This window comes from Silene latifolia, chromosome X (assembly GCF_048544455.1).
Source record: "Silene latifolia isolate original U9 population chromosome X, ASM4854445v1, whole genome shotgun sequence".
Taxonomy (NCBI): Eukaryota; Viridiplantae; Streptophyta; class Magnoliopsida; order Caryophyllales; family Caryophyllaceae; genus Silene; species Silene latifolia.
This window is the reverse complement of record NC_133537.1, coordinates 214,468,918-214,485,248: the sequence shown is the minus strand read 5'-3', so window position 1 is coordinate 214,485,248 and position 16,331 is coordinate 214,468,918. Positions and strand designations below refer to the sequence as shown.

General features: G+C 37.6%; 1 non-coding gene across 1 annotated transcript; it reads left to right on the top strand.

Annotated features, from left to right (window-relative positions):
• The first annotated feature begins 14,501 nt into the window (after positions 1–14,501).
• Positions 14,502–14,608, top strand: LOC141624100 (small nucleolar RNA R71). Its single transcript, XR_012533910.1, has one exon. It is a non-coding gene; the product is annotated as a small nucleolar RNA R71 (small nucleolar RNA).
• Positions 14,609–16,331: the final 1,723 nt, after the last annotated feature.

Genomic DNA, 16,331 nt, shown 5'->3' with positions numbered 1-16,331 from the left:
AATGATGACATGGTGAGCAGAACAAAAAGCCTGCAGAATTGAGGACCTTCGTTTTTGTATTTTTTTTTAAGATATCTTGGAAGTCAATTCCTAAATTAACCCCTTCGTTAACCCCTTTTATGTTGTATGTTTTCCGCCATTTGTCTTTCAATTGCTTGTTCTCCGGCGCTTGAGAATCCTTTTGGCGGCCCGTAGGTACTAGATCAACTATTTTAGGACCAAGTGGTAACATAAAACAGTCATACACGTCATGCTTGGTGACCATGAACTCCTTATCTTTAGAGGCCCAAAAAATATACGACTCGTCGCTGAATGCTTTGAGAAAATCTTTAACATGACCCATTGGATATGTTTTGAGCTTAAGCTCCAAAATACCACCAAAACCAATCCTCTGTACCGCGTCTCGCTGGCCATCATTGAGCTTTTCAACCACCTTTGCTTTTTTCGTCTTGGCTGGTTTAGCCTCATCGTGATCTGACATCTGCTAAAATTACAAAAATTAATTAACAATGTGACAGATAGGCCTTACATAACACAAAATATAAATTGTAATTTTAAAAGACAAAAGTGTAATTTTAACAAAAAAAAAGTGTAATTGTAGCAGACAAAAGTGTAATTTTAGCAGACAAAAGTGTAATTCTAACAAAATAAAGTGTAATTTTAACAGACAAAAGTGTAATTCTAACAAAATAAAGTATAATTGTAGCAGCATAAAGTGTAATTTTAGCAGACAAAAGTGTAATTCTAACAAAATAATGTGTAATTTTAACAGACAAAAGTGTAATTCTAACAAAAAAAAGTGTTATTTTAACAGACAACAGTGTAATTTTAACAAAAAAAGTGTAATTATAGCAGCATAAAGTGTAATTTTAGCAGACAAAAGTGTAATTCTAACAAAATAAAGTGTTATTTTAGCAGACAAAAGTGTAATTCTAACAAAATAAAGTGTTATTTTAACAGAAAAGTGAAATTTTAAGCAACAAAAGTATAATTTTAACAGATACAAGTTTAATTTTAACGGTTATAAGTGTAATTTTAACAGACAAAAGTGTAAATTTAATCATCAAAAGTGTAATTTTGACAAAAAACGTGTTTTTGAGTGGCAAAACTGTAATTTTAACAGAGAAAGAGTAATTGTAAGCAACAAAAGTGTGATTTTTCAAAAAAGTTTGGGTAATCTGAATGAATATGAACATAACAATCAAAAAGTGCTAAAGTATCTGGGTAATCTCAATTAACATGAAAGGTTAAAAATCTGCATGCTTGTGCTTCAATGGAATAGTAAAACATAATACAGTGAATGTATGTGCTAAAATAAATAATTAAATGTCCTAAATGTGCTAAAAATAACTGGGTAATCAAAATGAAGTAAGGCAATACAGTGATCAAATAGAATAGTACAACAACAATGGCGAATGACAATTACGTAACAATGCCCAATAAATTAAAAAAAACGCCTAATCAAAATAATTGAAGAGAAAAAATAATAAAACTCCAAAAACAAAAAAAATAAATTACTTTTATAAACTACAAGTGAGTGAAGAAAATGGACGAAAATGGACAAAAATGGCAGTTTGCGAGTGAGTGAAGAAAATGGAGAAGAAACAGATAATAAGGTAACAAAAAAGCGATGGAATTGGGAGATTTTGAGAGCGGTTTGTTTCTTAGACGGTTGATATTATTGGGGTTTAATTTGGGGGAAATATTTTGGTGAAAATTTAATTTTTAATAATTGAGTGAAATGAGAAAAGGGGGGAAGGCAGTGGGACGTCTATGATGTTTGATCGACAACCTGCATGCATGCTCATAGCCTATGAGAGGTAGGATGAGAGAGGTAATTGTTTTAGGCATTAGAATAATATTAATAGTTGCTTTTTACTTTTAATCTAAGCCATTCAAACACATGATCTAAGGGTAGACAGTGAAACTTATGGACTCACATGTAAGAGGAGGACTTAGTTGATCTTATATATATATATATATATATATATATATATATATATATATATATATATATATATATATATATATATATATATATATATATATATATATATATATATGATCCCGTGTTCTCTCATGTTTCCAGTTATTTACATTTTAATTAACATGCTTGCCTATCTGAGTTCTTTGTTATGTTCGTATCGATTTAATGTGGCTGGGAGGATCCTTGAGTTAGTCCCCACTGATTGTGGCGTTCATGTTTACATAAATGACAGGTACTTGTCGGCGTTTATATGAGGTGAAGACATGTGTGAGCTAGCGAGTACCTCGACCCTTGGATCATGTTATTTTTCTACCTTTTTCTTTCGGGTAGACTTATGTCCTAAATATGTTATCCGTGGGATATCTTTTCCTCGTTTACTGAACTTGGATTTTAAACATCTAAATTTACCCATTTGTACTTGTTTACCTATGTTATGGATACCTCGTGTTAAACTACGATAAAAGTTTTAAAAAGTTTTAAAATTTTCATGTTTTTCCGTTGCAGTTTATTAAGTTTTATCTTCTGCTTTAACGCGGGGTGTCACAGTTGGTTTCAGAGCCTTTGTAGCTCCCGACGTACACACGTGTACCCCAGACTTAAATTTTGAACTTGACCTTAAAATAATGAATGAGAGATGGGTAGAACTAAGGACCTAAGTTGGTAGTCTTCTTGTGTATGCTATTAGGTAAGCACTAACTTGTTTGATTTTATTTGGTGCTTTAAGAAGTTATAAGATGGTGCGGCCAAACAATGTGGAGAATACTATCTTGCAAGCCCTTACTCAAATTGTTCAAAATCAACAAAATGTCAATGTTCAATCCAATCCCGCCTTTCGTCAAGGAAGTTTTGCTTAGATTGCAAGTCAACTAGCAAGAAACAAGGCTAGGACCTTTAGTGGTGAAGTGGATCCTATTGAGCTTTCCGATTAGTTCCGTGACATGGAAAAGAATTTCTCTGTGAAGCTTGCCTCTCATTTCCTTGTGAGGGAGGCCGATAGACGGTGGACTATAACCGGACCTTCCGTCACTCAAGACCCCACCTTTGATTGGAGCCGCTTCAAGTCTCTTGTGGAAACTCGTTTCTACCCTAAGGAACTCAAGCAACAAAAATGGATGGAGTTCATTGAATTCAAACAAGGAGGACTATCCGTTCAAGCTTTCACCGACAAGATCAATGATCTCGCTCATTATGCTTCAAGATTCGTGAAAGATAAAGATGAGCGTGTCTACTTCTACCGGAGCAAGTTGAATACCAAGATGGAAAGTATGGTGAGAAGTGACTCCACGACCTTTGTGGCGGTTTATGATGATGCTCTTTGGGCCGGGAATTCCTTGAAGGTTATTGAAGATGATGCTAAGCCTCATTCCTCCTCTAATTCTTACCATCCTAAGTTCCATGGCAAGAGACTCTTTGTGCCCCCGTCTTCGTCAAACTTTGCTAACAAGAAGAGATCCCTACCAAGAGATGAAGAGACAAGAGTACAAGAGCCAAGTGGACAAGTCTCCCAACCAAGCTATGACACCAATCTTGAGAAGTCCCGCAAGTACTTCGGTTGTAAGGAAGCCCTACACCCCGGAGTTGGATGTTATGGTAGACCCTTAACTTGATATCGTTTTAAGAAGCCCGGATATTGCTTTCATGATTTCCTTGAAAGGAAACCTTCTACTACTTCTACTTCCACTCAAGCTCCAAAAGCTAAGCCAAGAGTAACCATTTATGTTATGAGTCGAGCCGAAGCTGCCGCTCATCCCGATATTATTACGGGTGTGTTTCTCCATTCTTGATCAACTTTACCTTATTCTTTGCCTCTTGGTGCTTATCCTTCTTCTAAACTCTCTTTCGTTATACCTTGGAAGCCACTCTTATACCTTCCCAACTTGCCCTTTATTTCTTGCTTGCCCTCCTTGACCATAAGCTCTTTCGTTCGTGCCTCTGTTACTCTTTTCGTTGTGCGTCCCCATTGAGTTCGAGTCTAGTGACCTATAAAAACTCTATGTCCTTTGGCCTTTTGTTGACCTTACCGTGACTTTTTACCCTTAAAAGTTCGTCATAGCTCTTTTGTTAGTTAAGTTTGGATTCTCTTAGTGTACTTTATATTTATGATGTCTAAGTTACCTTTCATTTCAAGCAATTTCTAAAGATTTCAAACTACCATTTTTGATTCGTTGTTAAAAATTTATGTTACTTTTACAAAACTTTACCTATTTTAAAGGTTTGAAAATAATAATTTGATTTATTTCCCTATTTGTTCTTTGAGTATAAACTTCTTTATCCTGGTTTTTAATTGCTAAACCCGAGTTACTTTTAATTTTGCTCAATTTCTAACTAACTTTGATCTATTTGTGATTTATTTGTCAAAGTTTGAAGTTACATTTTCAAGGACTTGACTCCTTTTTGAGTTTAAAAATGAAACTTTTATTTTTATTTTGGCTTTTGTAAAAGAAAATTTGAGTGAATTAAATTTTTCTTTTGGTTTTAACGTTGATGGGATGTTAGAACTCGTTATTAGAAACGTTTAATAACTTGTTCTACGCTTGTCGGCGAATGATTTTTGTTTTAAGCTTGTCTTTGACTTGGAAAGTTAGCGTTCTTGTGTGCACGACAAGAACAATTTCGTTTTCATGAAGGAGACTTATACTTTTGAAAACTCTTCATAAATATTTTTAGAAGTATTTTGACTTTGGACTTCTGCAAATGTTTTGTTTTTTGGCCTTATTTTTGAAGTGGATTGTGATGTTCTTGAATGCGTAACGAGAACACTCTCGTTCCTTTGATGAGAATCTGGTATTGTTCGGGAACTCTACTTGGAACTTTTGAAGGAATTTTAATTCTTACAATGAATAACCTTTTAATGTTTTAGTTGCCGATTTCAAAAAGTCCAGCTTTACTTTTATAACCTTTCATTTCTATTTTCAAGTTTCGAGGACGAAAATTTTTAAAAGATGGGGTGATTGTAACACCCGCCCTTTTCGTATAATAGTTATAATAATGCTTTTATATTACTTTATTTAATTAACTCTATTTTAAACGAAAATTTTATTAAAGCTATAATTATACAACTTATTTTATATAAAATATACGTTTTCGTCGGATAATAATAATAATAATAATAATAATAATAATAATAATAATAATAATAATAATAATAATAATAATAATAATAATAATAATAATAATAATAATAATAATAATAATAATAATAATAATAATAATAATAATAATAAGCGGATCCTGTTGCCTTGCTCAAGCGGATCCAGAAATTCTCGTTATCTCAGGATGCGGGGGCTCGGGTGGCCGCTTACATTTTTATTAGACTTAGCTTTGCTGTTGCTAAGGGTGTGGAAGCCCAGATTGTCCCTCGGCTCCCCACCAATTTCATGTAAACTTTAATTTTTCTTTTAATGAAAGCTGCGCGCATCCTTTAAAAAAAAATCATAATAATAATAGTAATAGTAGTAGTAGTACTAGTAGTAGTAGTAGTAGTAGTAGTAGTAGTAGTAGTAGTAGTAGTAGTAGTAGTAGTAGTAGTAGTAGTAGTAGTAGTAGTAAACTTCTGTCTTAAATTATAGTAGGTTTAAGACGAATTTCCGTCTAGCAAGACCGTCACATTTTCACATGTGTGACTAATTTATTTCTGACCTATCCCGTATCGACAACACATCGCCCACTTTTGTACCTAAATAAAATATCATTTTACTTTGTTGTCCCTCACTTATATCCCCTGCGGACCAATCCCCTCTCACATTTTTTTTCCGTTGTTGACCAATCCAACACCCCTCCCCCCCTCCCCCCCTTTTCTCCCCTTCCTTTTCCCATTAACCTGATGAACAACAAAATGAAAACAATGCAGTAGCAGCTCAATAAACGTAGCTTAATAAACGTAGCAGCACCATTTTCGCTAGCTTAAAACTCGGATTTCCCGCTCATTTCTTCACCTCTTCCTCTGTGATGCGATCCCGCTAAGTGTTCACAAATTAAGATGTGGTCGTTGGTCACGGTCGAATCAAAACACAATTTATAGCTCCACAAACAACTCTACAATTAGTAAAGAGGCAAGTAAAGGTCGGATCCCAAGGGACGGGAGTTGAAATGAGATTTCTATTGTAACTAGTGGTGTCTAAGGGGTGTCAAAAATTGGGTTGATGTAGAAGGTTACTAAACTAAAATAGCAATGAAAATAAACAAGCAAGATGAATTTAAAAGGGTGTAAACAATTGATTAAAGGCACTAGGGTTTCATGGGATCATAGGGGAATCATGTGATATGATCATACAAACATGTTCTCAAATTATAAGCAAGCAATTATTGTTGTGATGGATTGAGTTGGGTTATATCTTACAATCCTAGGAAAGTTTGGGTCCCGGAGCCGAATCGATTAGATTGTACAACACCTACAAGTCGACTTAATCTTCCCTACTCAACAACATGCATGGTCTAATGAGACTCGAGTTGGGTTATGTCTTACAAGTCTCATTGAAAAGATAGAAGATGATAGTAAATGCAAGGATTCATAGGCTTAGCATTTCATCAAATATAACATGTGCATGAGTTGAGATCAAAACAAGCAAGCAAATAAAACATGAAAGCATATTAATTTAAGCATGAATCATTCCCCATGTTGGTTTCCCCTAATCACCCATTAACCCTAGCTAAGAGACTACTCACTCATTATCATGTTGATCATGCTAGCAAGGTTGTCAATCATACCAACAATATGAAACATGATGAATAAATGAAAGTAATTAACAATAATTAAAAAGGGATTAAGAGATTATACCTACTAATGATTCCAATAATAAAGCAAAGATAAAAGAAGTACTTGAATGCTTGATTGAGAGGTTGTCAATCTCCCAACAATAACCCAAAATAATCTTCAATTACCCAAAATAAAGGATGAACAAAAGAGAGATTAAAGAACTAAAACTTGGATTAAAACTTGATTAATACTTGATTACAATATTAAAGAGAGATTTGATTGATATTAACTACACTAATTATTGATAAGAAGAACATGCTCCTCTAATTAGACTAATGGGGTATTTATAGTGGAAATTAGGGAGGATGCATTAGGGTTAACTAAGGGCTAAACTAGTAATTACACTTTTAAGTTGAGCAAGGAGGAGCCGGTATTTTCTGAGAGAAGGGCTTCTTTCTTCGTAGCTTGAAGAAGACAATCCGTCTTTGTGCTAGAATCCGGGCGGAATAGGGTCGGGACGGGCGGATTATGGCGTTGGAATCCGAGCGGATTCAGGGGAATCCGGGCGGATTGTGGAGGTGGAATCCGAGCGGATTGTGGCAAAGCCGCTCGGATTGTCTTCTTTGCGGGACGGACGGATTGGTGACAATCCGCTCGGATTGTCAGTCAGCAACAAATCTTCTTCTTTTCTTCCCTTTTCTTCATAAATTCCTTGGGGATTTCCTTGGGGACTCAAGGATCCTTTCTCAACATTGTTCTTCTACTATGATATGTACAAAGGCCTTCTAATCTTGTCTCTCCTTGATGCTTGGTCATTGAATTCGATCAATTTAGTCTCGTTTTGCCATGAAAATGCAAGATTCTTACTCCTTTCCTACCAAGGGATCAAAATCTCAAAGAATATGCAACACAAAGAACTAAAGATAAGAAATGACCCAAATAAGTACTAAAAAGCATGGAAACAAGGCTAATTCGGGGGCTAAATATGCGCCAATTATGGTCACGTCAAATATCCCCAAACTGAACCTTTGCTCGTCCCGAGTAAAGAGGTGACAAAGACTAGGACCAACACTAACCTATCCTAATAATATAGCCGATATGAGACAATTAGCGGGTCTCACTCCGCCCCTTCAACTCACAACAAGACAACCATGAGGTAGGATGCCTTCTTGCAAGGCAAGGTGGGTCTTGCCAAAATGGCGACACATCCAAACATTAAGCACACAAAAACACATAATGGATGCATCAACAAAAATAATAGCCACTCCCTCATCAAGTGGCGAAGGCACTAAAGAGGAACAAATTTAAGAGCATGTAATCCTTCACAAATACTAGTTCAACAAATTACTAAGTCTAAGAGGATGGCACTAAATCACCTCCAAATGGTGTTAAACTAGACTACTTTCGTCCTCAATTTCCAAATGCTTTCGTCAAGAGCGATCGGATGGTGGTGGAATGATGATCCCTATGATGCTAGTGGCATAAGACATGACAAGTCTCGAATTCTTTAAAAAAGTAAAGGTCATGGATCGTCCCAAGCTCGACCAAGTGGCTTGACAAAAGGCTTTTTGGGAATGAAATGCTCAAATCTTTATTCACAACGGGTGGATATGACTAGTATTCAAAATTGTCCTCATTTCACTTTCACATTTCAAAAATTTAAGATGGGGTTTGTCCCTTCCGGGCTAGTGTCCTTTGCTTTCGCTAATCGCTTATTAGGCAACCGGTTAACCTCTAGACAATAGCTTTTCGGGGTGATAGTCACTCTGTCTCTGGGCGGCCGAATTCACAACCGTATGGGGGCCCAATTCAATGGATCCCGCACCAAAGCAAATCGAAGTGGTACGCCTCCATCAAAACAACTTAAATTTCTCAACTTTCAACAATTCATAACATTTGAGGTTTCCTTGGCATTACATTACTTCCACATGACAAAATTTCTTTGAAATGAGCACTTCAAGCTTATTGATAGAAAATATTTTTGGGTTGCCATACCACAAGGTCAAACAAGGTCACCTAGACAAGTTAACCAAGTCCATATCGCATCACGGGGTTGGATAGGTGACTCACATGCAAACCCTTGACTAGGCCTTGGGTCATGGGTCAAAAGACACTAGTATGACACTATCTAGGGTGTTTTACAACCATTCTAGTAGGCAAAGTCTTAAGTTGAACAAGTATTTATAATGGCTTAGTTGCTCTTGTCAAAGTTCCTAAATAGGCATTTTTCAAAACATTTCTAACATGCAACTACATGCCATGATGCAACTAATATAAACATCCTAATGCAAGTGGTTCTATCAACTAATATGACATATAAACTAAATGCAAGTCCTAAGTTCACATTGTTATACCGCATCAATCAAAATAAAGCCACATAGTCATTAACATAAAGAGGAAAAAGGAGATTGGAAAGATCATACCATACGGTCTTCAATATCCTCATGTCTCGGATGTGGCGTAGTCAATCAATGTGAACAAGGATATAACAAACACAATATATATACAAGACAATATATACAAGACTACAAAAGGAAATAAACATGTTTTTGGGTTTTCAGTTTTCAAATTTTTATGATTTTTGAAATTTTTCAATTTTTTTGGATTTTTGAATAAGAGTTAAATGTTAGAATTCCCATCCCCACACTAATATGGGCATTGTCCTCAATGTCCAAAATGATGGAAATTATGCAAAGATGATGCATGATTTCTATACTAAATGCAATCTACACTAAGCTATACTACATGATGCATGGTTTTTGTTATGACGGAGAGGATAATTTAGATTACCTCCCGTTGTGTATGCATTAACTTCCCCAAACCGAGTGAGACACTATTGCTAATGTCCAAGGATGGGTATAATTCATGCACACACTATGCTATGCATGAAACTAATTTGTCATTTTGGATTTTTGAAAACGAGAACAATAGAATGAGAACACCTCAATGGTACCGAGGTGTGAGTCCTCTAATGGGGCTAGGACTACTCCAACAATGATCAAAATGAAATAAAATACAAAGAGAGAAATAGACAAACCATGAGAGTGTAGGAGTCTCCAAGGCTTGCTAATCTTCCATCATGCTATCACCATCACTTCCCTCATGAGAAGTGGTCACATTGCCACTTTCCTTGTCATTTGCTTCTTCACTTTCTTCCTCATCTTCCTCTTCATCATCTTCACCATCCTTTTCTTCTTCACTTGCTTCTTCCTCAATATTATCATCAACTTCTTCATTATTTCCAACAACCTCATTGTCACCCAAAACGACCCTAGATGCACGGAAATAAGACTTCTCTATCCGCCCAACTAGGCAAAGGACAAGATGGATAAAGTAGTCCTTGCCTGGCTAAATGTAGGAGGGGTGGATATTGAGCCAAGTAGGCATTTTTCCGATCTTCATAGGCTTGCTTGTGCATTTCTTGCATGAGAAGAGTCACGTAGTCTTTCCCAACTTCAACTCCTTCCGGCTTGAACTCTTCATACTTAAAGGGGTAAGGTGGTATGACAATGGAAGAGGAGGGCATTTCAAGATCACCTTTTTGTTGTTGAATGATATACTCGGCTTCTTTGGAAAGGGGAAGTAGATAATTGGTCCGGTGGACGCTTATACGGCAAATCTTTGAAGGCAAGGTGAACGATCTAGCTTCACTAGTTAGCCATCCATACTTAGTGTCAAGGGGGTTATGGGCAACCCACTTGAACTTGTGAATCATAGTATGCATATCAACAATATGGCCACCCTCCTTTGCTTTGTACTTGTTATCCTTATTGAAGTTAGGATCAAAGTGCTTGGCTAGGAGTGTGACTAGGCCGCCATTGACAATAACGGTCGTGCCCTTCTTCCCAGAATCGATGTTGAGCCATCTATCTACCAAGAGCCTCAAAGAATTGTAAGGCTTGGTGTGTACTCTTCCGATATTCAAAGCCGATTCAAGGAGAATAAAATCAAGTCTTGTGAAATGGTTGGTATCTTTCCTAGCAATTATGGTGTTACCCACGACCTTGTGCCATACTCGTATGCCCGGGTGGTGGACCAAAAGAGCACGACTCACATGAAAATCCTCAAATTTCTTCCCGGAGATTGCCTCCCAAAGAGGTTCAGGGTCATACTTTCCATAACTCTTAAAATAACTTGGTTCATCACTAAGACCCAAAATTTCACCCAATTCCCTAAAGGTAATGCGTCTACTAACATTAGCTAGACGAAACTCGATATTCTCCCTATTCTCAACTTTGGTGACTTTCAAAGAACTTAAAAATTCCAAGGTAAGGGAGGAGTATGTCAATTCCCTTGTTTCAAACAATTTCTTCAACCCCATGGCATTGAAAAAGGCTTTTGTTTGTTCAAGAACACCCAATTTTTTTTAAGGTATCTTCACATATGAATTTGGTGGATTGTAATGACTTCATAGCAAACTTAACAAAGGTATTTCTATGGGTATCGGAAATAAAAGTTACCTCCGGATAATGCAAAAGTTGATCAATTACCGGAGTAGAAGGTGTTGTTGCTCCCATAGAAGGTTGTTGTTGTTGTTGCACTTCCAAGTTTGGTGTTGCTACCACCATAGCCAATGCTTTCTTTGTTTGAAGAGCCTTTTGCCTTTGTGAGAGTGCCTTAGCCTTTGGTGCCTTTGTTGCCTTTGTTGCTCCCTTAGTCCTTGCCATTGATGAACTAACCAAGAAAAGAATGAAAAATCTTCAATTTGTAGTATGCCCAAATTGATTTGAAGGTGAAAGGCTTTGCCTTTATGAAAACAAAAATCTACTCAACGGTTGAAGATTTTGTGCTTGGTTTTGATTTTTGTTGAAGAAGGAGTGATTAATTTGTTGTTGGAAGGATGGTTTGATTTGATTTTGGTGAATGTTGTTGAGGGTTTTTGTTTTTGTGATGGAGAGGATGAGGGTTTTGATGTTGTGGGTAGTGTTTATGAATGAATGAATGAATGTATGAAGGTGGGAGGGGTTTTAAAGAGACCGAAATTTTCGAATCTGCAGGGGCAATCCGTGCGGATTCTGCCTAATCCGTGCGGATTCTGCTCTTTCTGAACTTTGCAAAACTCGCCTAAAGACGGGCGGATTTGTGACAATCCGCTCGGATTTGCTGAACACGGGACTGGCGGATTTGCTTAAAGACGGACGGATTTTAGTCCAGAAAAATTTTGCTTGTTTTCCTCAGCTGCAAAGACGGACGTCTTTCTTACAAGACGGACGGATTCTTCACAGGACGCCCGGATTCAGTCACAGTCAAGAATTTTTCAAAATTCAGCTCAGTTCAAGACGGGCGTCTTTTCTGCAATACGCTCGGATTCTTCAAGACGGGCGGATTCTCTGGAATCCGCTCGGATTCTTCCCCTATGTACACGGATTCAGTTCCATCCGTGCACACTGCATTTCCCATACCGTTCTTCCATTCTTTCTTCAAGTCTTGTGTTCGTCATTGTGGGGGCACTACTAAGGCATGGATAGCCTAGGCAATTGCCATCCCCACACTAAGCTAAAAGCACTACACATCAATTGAAATCGTTAGTCCCTCCCTCACTTTCTCTCAAACATGACAATTATTTTGATCAAAGTAAATAAAAATCCAAAGATGACAAAAATGCAATACAAGAGTTGAAATGTAAGTTAGGGAGTTAGAAATATTTACAAGTGGTGGTTTAGGGAGGACTCCACCAAACTCTCATTCTTGATGAGATGTCAAGGGGGCATGTCCAAGGTGTTGTTGATGTTGCTCAACACCTTGAAGAAGTAATCAAAAGCTTGTTCATTATCATGGTAGAGGTTCTCAATAGACCGTGGCCCTTGTTGTTGGTCTTGATCGATGGCATTACCAACGTAGGGATTAAAAATCCCTTCAAATTCGTCGTCCCAAATACCACAAACTTCATTGAGTTGATCATTGAAAATCTCTTGCTTAGATGGAGACAACTCTCCCAATTTCTTCTCTTGGCCAATGAGGCCATCCTCTTCTTCCTTGGTTGATTTTGATGAGCTTTGCAAGCTCTCCTTGTCACAATTCACTTGCTCTTTGAATGGAGCATCTTCAACTTTCTTCTTCCATTGGAGTTCCGATTTCTTCCTTTCATCCTTTCGGCTATAATGATCAATCATGAAACATGGCTCATGCAAACGAGGAGCTCTCATCGTCTTGTCAAGATTAAAAGTTATGCTTTCATCTCCCACTTCTAGAGTGAGCTCACCATGTTTCACATCAATCACCGCACCGGCGGTGTGTAGGAAAGGTCTTCCTAGGATGATTGGAATGTTGGAATCTTCCTCCATATCAACAATGACAAAGTCCACCGGGATGAAAAACTTCCCAATTCGCACGGGGACATCTTCCCATATCCCTAACGGTGTCTTCGTCGATCTATCGGCCATTTGGAGTGTGATGTTGGTGCATTTAAGCTCTCCCATCCCCAACCTTTTACTCACCGAGTACGGCATGACACTCACACTAGCCCCTAGATCACATAAGGCTTTGTTGATCGTCGTGTCGCCAATGGTACACGGTATTGAGAAGCTTCCCGGATCCTTTAACTTTGGAGGTGAACTCCCTTGAAGTATTGCACTACTCACCTTAGTGAAGGCGATAGTCTCAAGCTTCCGGATCGACTTCTTCTTTGTGAGGATATCTTTCATGTATTTCGCATAGGCCAGAACGTGATTGATTAATTCCGTGAAAGGAATTGAGACTTCCAAATTCTTCACAATTTCCATGAATTTTCCAAGTTGATCATCAAATTTGGGCTTGGCTTGACGACTTGGAAAAGGAAGTCTAATCACAATGGGCTCCTTCTCCTTGGCCTTGTCTTCATTTTTCTTTGAACTTTCTTCTTTTGATGATTCTCCATCTTTGGAGTTTTGCACAATTTCTTCCTTTTCACTAGCTTCCACAACTTCATCCTCAACTTGCTTCTTCGGTGCTTAATACCTTGTACCACTTCTCAAGTGAATGGCACTAACCGTTTCATGTCTAGGGTGATTACTTTGAGGTGGTAATTGCCCCTTTTGTCTTTGTGAGCTTGAAGATGCTAGTTGAGTCAATTGTGTTTCCAACATCTTGCTGTGAGCTAGAATGTTGTTGATGGTGGTTTCCTTTGCTTGGCTATCTTTTTGCATTTGAGTGAAAAATTCTTGTTGATTCTTTTGCATTTGGAGGACCGCTTTTTGGACATCAAAGCGTTGGTCATTTTGGTGATTATATGGATTTTGATTTTGGTAACCTTGGTTTTGATTGTAAAAGGGTCTTTGATTTTGGTTTCTCATGGGTGGTGGAGTGTATGTTGTTTGAGGGTTTCGAACATTTTGGCTTTTGTATGAGAGATTTGGATGGAATTTGGTGTTTTCATTGTAAAAGTTGGAATAAGGGGTACCACTCTTGTATGCTTGGAAAGCATTCACTTGTTCATCTGTTCCCCTACATTCACCTTGGTCATGTCCCAAAGTTCCACAATTCTCACATATCCCACTTGGGATTGATGAGGATGCCGTCATGGCATTAACATGATGCTTCGATGATTTTGAGTTTTCCTCAAGTCTAGCCATAGCTTGTTCAAACTTCAAGTTGATTGTGTCAATGTGAGCACTAAGTTGAGCACCCAATTGAGTAACGGAGTCCACTTCATGCTTTCCTCCTCTAGTAGCCTTGCGAGGTCTACTATATTGTGAGTTATGGACCGCCATTTCCTCAATCTTGTTCCATGTTTGATTGTCATCAACTTCGGTGAACATTCAATTTGATCCCATATTGAGAATGTTCCTAGAATCTTCATATAAACCATTCCAAAATTGTTGCACCAAAAACCATTCGCTAAGTCCATGGTGAGGACATGAGCGACAAATTCCCTTGAACCGCTCCCAAGCTTCATACAAAGACTCTTCATCCCTTTGCTTAAAACCCGTAATTTGAGCTCTTAGCATGTTAGTCTTTTCCGGTGGGTAGAATTTTTTGTAGAAAGCTAGAGCCAACTTCTTCCAAGAATCTATTCCAAGGGTTGCCTTATCAAGGCCCTTCAACCATTGCTTCGCGGTGCCGATTAAGGAAAAAGGAAATAAGACCCATGTAATTTGGTCTTGAGTCACGCCCGTTTGAGAGATAGCATCACAATAGTCGCAAAAGGTTTCCATATGAGAATGAGGGTCCTCACTAGGCATCCCCCCGAATTGGCTCCTCTCAACTAGTTGGATGAAGGCGGACTTGGCAATAAAATTTCCGGTGAGATGTTGCGGTGTAGGAGTACCATTTGGTAGATTCTCCTCGGTGGGTACGGAGTGTGACGAGAATTTTGGCATTGTAGGTGGATTTTGTGGGGTATTGTGTAATGGGTTTTCTTCTCCTTCTATTGCGAAAAGATTGACAAACTCACTAGTGGGTTGGACAACTTCACTAATACCTCTTAAATTCCTCCTAACAAGTCTCCTATTGTTCGTCAAGGTTCTTTCGATTTCACGGTCAAAAGGTAACAAATCACCTTGTAACCTTCTAGACATGCAAAATATCAAACAACTCGAAAACAATTAGAACAAACCTTGAGGAGTTTTACTTCCTCAAGGCGAAGAAAGACACAACTAATAACAACAAAAAGAAATCTAAATCAAACAAACACCGTCCCCGGCAACGGCGCCATTTTTGATGTGATCCCGCTAAGTGTTCACAAATTAAGATGTGGTCATTGGTCACGGTCGAATCAAAACACAATTTATAGCTCCACAAACAACTCTACAATTAGTAAAGAGGCAAGTAAAGGTCGGATCCCAAGGGACGGGAGTTGAAATGAGATTTCTATTGTAACTAGTGGTGTCTAAGGGGTGTCACAAATTGGGTTGATGTAGAAGGTTACTAAACTAAAATAGCAATGAAAATAAACAAGCAAGATGAATTTAAAAGGGTGTAAACAATTGATTAAAGGCACTAGGGTGTCATGGGATCATAGGGGAATCATGGGATATGATCATACAAACATGTTCTCAAATTATAAGCAAGCGATTATTGTTGTGATGGATTGAGTTGGGTTATATCTTACAATCCTAGGAAAGTTTGGGTCCGGAGCCGAATCGATTAGATTGTACAACACCTACAAGTCGACTTAATCTTCCCTACTCAACAACATGCATGGTCTAATGAGACTCGAGTTGGGTTATGTCTTACAAGTCTCATTGAAAAGATAGAAGATGATAGTAAATGCAAGGATTCATAGGCTTAGCATTTCATCAAATATAACATGTGCATGAGTTGAGATCAAAACAAGCAAGCAAATAAAACATGAAAGCATATTAATTTAAGCATGAATCATTCCCCATGTTGGTTTCCCCTAATCACCCATTAACCCTAGCTAAGAGACTACTCACTCATTATCATGTTGATCATGCTAGCAAGGTTGTCAATCATACCAACAATATGAAACATGATGAATAAATGAAAGTAATTAACAATAATTAAAAAGGGATTAAGAGATTATACCTACTAATGATTCCAATAATAAAGCAAAGATAAAAGAAGTACTTGAATGCTTGATTGAGAGGTTGTCAATCTCCCAACAATAACCCAAAATAATCTTCAATTACCCAAAATAAAGGATGAACAAAAGAGAGATTAAAGAACTAAAACTTGGATTAAAACTTGATTAATACTTGATTACAATAT